The sequence below is a fragment of the Phyllostomus discolor genome, chromosome 10 (assembly GCF_004126475.2).
Source record: "Phyllostomus discolor isolate MPI-MPIP mPhyDis1 chromosome 10, mPhyDis1.pri.v3, whole genome shotgun sequence".
In the NCBI taxonomy this organism is placed as follows: domain Eukaryota; kingdom Metazoa; phylum Chordata; class Mammalia; order Chiroptera; family Phyllostomidae; genus Phyllostomus; species Phyllostomus discolor.
Window position 1 is genome coordinate 75295732 of NC_040912.2, and position 6822 is coordinate 75302553.

The following is a 6822-nucleotide window of genomic DNA, read 5'->3' on the forward strand; positions in this document are numbered from 1 at the left end:
AGGGGCAGTTTTGGGTTTCGCTCTGATTCCTGCCTGACCTATAGGGTAAATCAATTAATTTCCCCATTGGAGATATGGATTTTTTAAAAAAAAATTTAGTTATTTTTAGAGAGAGGGGAAAGGAGGGAGAAAGAGAGGGAGAGAAAAATCAATGTGTGGTTGCCTCTCATGCGCCCCCCACTGGGGACCTGGCCCACAACCCAGATATGTGCCCTGACCAGGAATTATACCAGAGACCCTTTGGCTCACAGGTTGGCACTCAATCCACTGAGCCACACCAGCCAGGACAAAGTCACTAAAATTTTAATTATCCCCAAACAAAACAATGTTTTTGAATGTTGATAGTTGTAGTAGTAACCGGAAATACACCAGAGGTCCAAGACATACAAAGAAATACTCATAGTTTGTTCTGAAGCCCCCTATTGGTTTTAAAGCCCCCTAAAATCTCTAGTTAAGCACATCGGCTTGCACAAAGATGGAAAGGAATTTCTGTCACATCTGTCCCTCCCCTCACAGCCATTGAAGGGTAATATCTAGATGCAAGAAGAATGTGGCCACTAGTGGCGTGGGATTGTCACACACTCATCCTCAGGACATGCCATTGGTAAATGCTTTGTTTTTTTGATAGTGTCTTTACATCTACACTCTAATGTGATTCTCGTCATCGTCTGAGAGGGCTGTTATGAGCTATATTTCCGTGGACCCTGGGAAAGAAGATACCTTCTAAAAAAGGGCTCCCAGTGGCTCCCTGGGCTCAAATAAAAACAAACAAAGCAGAGCCTGGCATCCATTTCTGCACAAGGGCCTCTTATGCAAACTGCACTTCAAGGAGAAGCCTGCCTGGAACTGCCTGCCTGCTCTGTGTTTCTGTCACCCATGCCTGATGTTATTATAAAGGAGATACTGCCATTGTTACAGGGGGAGATCTGGCCAGATCGCTGGGCAGGGAACCCCAAGGCAATTCTGGAAGTGCCAGAGGTGGTGGGATTGAAAGTGCAGCTGGTTCTTGACAGATTCCCATCCCCCTGGGTGAGGGTGCACAAACCAGCTCCGCTTGAGGAGCAGCAGGAGAAAGCCTACACAGAGTATGCGCAGGCTGAAAAGGCCACAACACACGTGTACTGTGCAGGTTTATACGACAGCAGGAGGAGGGGCAAAGATGCTGTGCAGGCTGACAAGCCTGATGGATGCTGGCCTGGATTGGCTGGGAATGTGAACACTTCTACTGCGTGCGGGATTTTGGGCCTGGACTTTTAAACAGAGTTTGCATGGAGACTCGCCCTTCTGTTTTCCTTCCTCAGTCAGGGGGCCAGAGTTCTCATGGGACCTGGTGGGAGCCGGGCTATGCTCACCCTTTTTTACCTTTTGCCCCTCATTCACCTGGTCGGGAGCCAGTTTACACCAAGGGCAAGTCCACACTGGGCCACACCCTGCCAGCAGCTACCTGAGGGACACTGCAGCACCATGCCACAGGGGACCCAGACTGCACCCCTTCTCTCACTCTGAGATCAGCACATGGACATGGGGACCAGAACAATCGCCAATCTTGGGGTGCAAGCAGCAACGGCACCAGGCTCCACAGATGGAGCCTCTCCTTGTATGACCAGCAGTGTGGTCAGCAGGGCCCAGGCCCTGGGGGAGGGAGAAAGCTGCAGCAAGGCTTGGTGAAGCCAGCCTCACAAGTGTGTGCACTTCAGGGAGAGAGAGCCTGAAGCCAGAGATTCATTTGTGTAACAGCCTTGGGACCCAGAGGACAAGTAAGAATGGAGCAGAGTGTCTGGACACTGACTCGGCTCTGGGGGTGGCTGGGTTCTTTCTGTGCTTTGCAGAAGAGGCTGGCCTGGAGCCAGGGGATTCCCACTCCCCCAGACTGGGCAACCTTTCAATAAAGACCTTTTCGCTTTCCCACCAATCTTTGTGTTACGCCTGTGTTCAGCGGCAGCTGGCCAAATCTCATTGTGCTCACTAGCATGCTGACTGGTGTGGCTCAGTGGGTTGGGCATCGTCCTGCAAACTGGAAAGTTGCCAGTTCTCAGGCAGGGCGCATACCTAGGTTGCAAGTTTGGTCCTTGGTTGGAGGCACATGAGAAGCAACCCATTGGTGTTTCTCTCACACACTGACGTTTCTCTCCCTTTCTTTCTCCCTCCCTTCCTCTCTCTCTAAAATACTAATTTAAAAATAAATAAATAAAAGAGTTCCCGGAATCCTATTTCAACCAATAGGACTGAGGCTTTCCCCATCCAATTGGAGCTGTGCAGCTATATACCCATCAACATTTTCACCAACCAATCAGAGTGGCTCCATTTGACCAATCAGGACAGAGTCTTTGGGACCAATCAAACTGTGATTTGGAGTCCTCATTTGCATGAGGACAGACCAATCAGAGATCAGAGACGGGGAGAGAGCCCTTTCCCTTTCCATCTAAGACTGGTTTCTTGACCGAAGCTGCAGTACCAAAGATGTCTCAGCAGAGCAGAGCAGAGCAGACCAGTGCAGCTGGAGGGGCCTGGCCCCAGCATTGCCGCACAACCATGCTGTGTCACAATTGAGCTGTTCCACAGAAATGGTGTTTTCACAGCTGTGATGTATCACAGCTGAATTGTTTTGCACTGAACAAAGCTTCCTCTTGACTGCATCCCAAACTGGGGATTTCTGTTGGTGCTGACTAGGCGCCAACAACAGTAAAGCCCAGAACAGCTTCATATGAGCTTTGGTCAACTGGTTGGTAATTCTCAAAGTCCAGAGGGTAGTAGGGCAATGCCATCTGAGGCTCTGCCCACAGGGGTCAATACCCATCATGCCCATACCTTGTCAGTTGGCAACACTGACACTTTGGTTGCAGGCTCAGCCCTGCCTAATAGTAAGCCAAGGGGCCCAGGCAGCCTCAAGGCCAGATTCTCTCACGTGCCTGTGTAAGTAGAGCAGACAACTGCCACCAGGTGGCACCATATTAAAACGGGAATGCCAGTGGATTGAATTTTCAGCTCCCAGCCCCTGCCTGGCTAAGCAGCCTAACCCCAGGGATTTTAATTAACTCCATGATAGCACCACCCCACCCAGTTGACTATTTGACACCCCACTTATCAAACTATAGTGAGGCTTTACTGTTTTTGACTAGTTAATTCAATAAACTCCAAGACTTTTTGTCTAACTACTGCACTCTGGGTACAAGCTTCTGATTAGATTTCATTATGACTTCTACTAGTCATGCAAAAGCACTTATATGTTGGAATATATATTTCTAGTACAGTCCTCCCTCTTATAATACAGCTGGGCAGCATATCGACTTTTAATATGTATAGGTGGATTATAATCACTGAATTTTATTTCAGAATTATAAAAGAGCCATTACAAAATATTTGTCCTGAAAAGGTGGCTGGGTCTAAAAGCGCTGAGGACCACTGTACTGGACTGTTGACCTAGATACCAAACTGCCCCAGGGGCTTTGATGACACCTCTCAGCCTCCCTTGCTGTCTCCACTGTCTCCTACTCCCACCTCCCACTGCGGCTGCTGCTGGAAGCTCCTTTGCTCTGCTGGTCGCACACCTTCCTGGCTCTCAGGAAAGCAAGTCCCTGACAGCACCGCTTGTACCCCGGGACAGTCCCAGTGGTGTCATCGCCTGCTCCTCAGGCTTTCTGCCTGCTCTCCCCATTCCCGCTGTGACATCTTGTTCGTTCCACTCTCACTCCCACTCCCTTCTCATCTCCACGCTCTTGAGGACTGTCCAGTGAGAGCCTGGGCTAAATGCTCCCTCTCGACAGTTTTTCAATGTCTCTTCTCTAGTTGGGGATGTATCCTGTTCTCACGGAGTAATCTTTGTTAATTCAGCCTAAGTATGGGAACAATGGCCAGCCCAGCTGGGCTTTTCTGCCTCTACTGAGACAATGCCGTGATCAAAAGGGGCACCTACATTGGAAATTTTTTCTTTCTCTTGTTTTCCACAAGCTGATTATTCATTTCCTAGCCAGCCTCTCTCAATTTGGTGGTGGCGTGGGGGTGAGGGGAGGTTGTTAATCTATGAGAAGACCACAGTTATATTAACTAGTTTTCTTTCTCCACTATTCGGCTATACCCAGATTTTCTGTTCTCTTTATTTTTTGGCCACCACTTAACTTCTTTCCTTGTTAGTTTTCCAGTAGTTAAATTTTTGCTGTTAAAAACATTATTCTCACCCTGGACAGTGTGGCTCAGTTGGTTGATGTGTCGTTCCATAAACCAAAGGGTCACAGGTTTGATTCCTGGTCAGGGGCACCTGCCTCGGTTGTGGGTTTAGTCCCCAGTCAGGCGCGTGTGAAAGACAACGAAACCATGTTTCTCTTACACATTGATGTTTCTCTCCCTCTCTCTCTGCCTTCCTTCCCTTCTCTCTAAAATCAATGAGCATGTTCTCAGGCAAGGGTTAAAAAAAAAAACAAAAAATTATTCTCTTCCACAGGAAGCCTACATGCAGGTAACTGGGATGGCTGCCATGGTTAAGACTTCAATCCTTCCGGTTATCTGGCGACATCGTCACTGGGGCGGGGAAGGTCTGCTTTCCGAAACGCGAAAACGTTAGTTTCACGGGCCTGTGACTTTCCATATGGAACTTTGATTGCATTAAAAACATCCGTTTCTGGGGAGTGAGGTCAGAGGAACAGCCACTCCCCCCCCCCCCCCCCCCCCCCCCCCCCCCCCGCCCCATGCTCAAAAGTAGCAAAGGCTTGGGCAAGTATGCTGCTCCCAGCCTTCGCCACTCAGATGTCGTTTTGGAAACGGGCGGATTTATCCTCTCCCAGAGGTCGCATTCCACCCCCCGCCCTCGGAACACTTTCTGTGCTGCTCTCTGCAGGACTCGGGAGCTTGCTGTGTGGTGAGAACCTGAAGGGGGATTGCTGCTCTCTGCGTGGCAAGTTTAGCGCTCCTGTTTGAGAGGTTGGCATTTGATAGTAATTCACAGTGACTGCTTTCTCCCCTAATCTCTGTCAGTCCCTAGTGATTCCCGAGAAGTTTTCCGCACATTTTGCCAATACTCAAGACCAGGATGATAGGTGGTGGAAAATAGCCTTTGCCATCACTGCAAGTAAAAGAAAGTAGGGTAAGGGGTGGAGAATATTAATGACACTTAGGTTGTTAAGACCTAAACTATAAGTGAGGCAAGGTGGAGGAAACACTAAGTCCCAACTATATTCACTCCAAAAGGGGAGGAAATCCAGAGAATAGTCTCAGGTCAATTCAAAATATTTCACCCAGGGGATGGGAATGGGTTTGGTTGTCTCTGTGAATTCTCTAGAATTTTCCTGGACCGTCAGCCATCATCTTGAGATCATTCTGTGTTTGGTTTCTGCCCCATCCCTGGGGGCATCGTAACAGCAACCCTTCCTGTGACATTTATGTGCCCTGTGAATTGGATAATTGTGCACCGGAGCGGTGAGTAGAAACGCCACAGATTCCAAGTGCGAAGAAACCTACAGCTGGGAGGCGGGAGGGGTGCCACGACCTCATGAGCTGGACGTTTACTCAGATGCCAGAGATGAAAGCCGTTGCCCTTTTCCAGTGGAAGCAAGAACCGGTACTTGGCTCACTGAATGACATAGGTGGTGATCGGGGGAGGGGGGTAGAAGGGGACTAAATGGTAATGGAAAAAATATATAATAAAGAGTATATATTTGCCCTGGCTAGAGTGGCTCAGTGGATTGAGTGCTGGCCTGAGAAGCAAAGGGTCGCCGGTTCGATTCCCAGGCGGGGCACATGCCTGGGCTGTGGGTCAGATCCTCAGTAGGGGGCACACGAGAAGCAACCACACGTTGATGTTTCTCTCCCTCCCTTTCTCCTTCCTTCCCTCTCTTTCTAAAAATAAATAAATAAAATCTTTTTTAAAAGATTATGCATTTAAATGTTTACTTAAAAAAAGAAAGAAAGAAGTTGGTGAATGCAAGCTTGGTATCTCCCTTCAGCCAATCTAATGAACTCCTGGCTCATTCTATTTTTATTTCTTGAAATACGTGTAATTAGTTGTGGAGAAGGCTGAATGACGACATTTCCTACAAGTGTGCACACCCTCTGTGGGTCAGGGGTAGTGCTGTCCTGCTCACAGCACCCAGCTTCTGGTGGCTGCCAGGTGCTCAGGAGGGTTAGGGAGCGGATGTCTTCAGGGATACTGTTGCCCGGTTTCAAGGAATTTTGAAGGAAACCATGATGCTTTACAGATGAGTTCTTAATTCACAACTAAATCCTAGCTTCATCCAATTCCCTTGGTTTTTAACTTTGTACTGCAAGGAGCACAGTTTGTATTTGTTCTTAATTTGTATGTACGTATGTATTTGTATTGCTTCCTTCTGTTCTGGGAAACTAATAAGGCAGTGTAAAATACCGTAGTACCTTTGCCAAGGGTTGTTCTGAGGCATAAAGGTGAAAGGTAACTATGGTTAATAAGATGCTTCTATTAAACTGCCTGTCTGGAATTAGTTGGTATTTATTACTTTAGTTAAATATGTGTTATAACTTCTGTACGCCACTTAAAACAATTTAACCAAAGCGGTTTCAGGGACTGATGGACATTTCGATAAGAAGTCTCCTAGAGATCCTGATGCCCTGTTTATCCTTCAGAAAGGTTATTCCTGTAAATGAATGCTGAGGTTTTTGCTAATCTTGTGAGGAGCTAGCAAAGTTTGCTAGCTCTTCCTCTGGTAAGAGAACTAAAGCTTGGAGGTGGTCTTTTGTTAAGGACCCAGAGTGGGGGAAAGGCAGGCTGAGTGTGGTGAGGGGGGCCTCGAAAGATGTGGTTGAAGGAGTGGTAAGCAAGGTGAATTGGCCAGGGAAAGGTGAAGACTGGAATGGAAG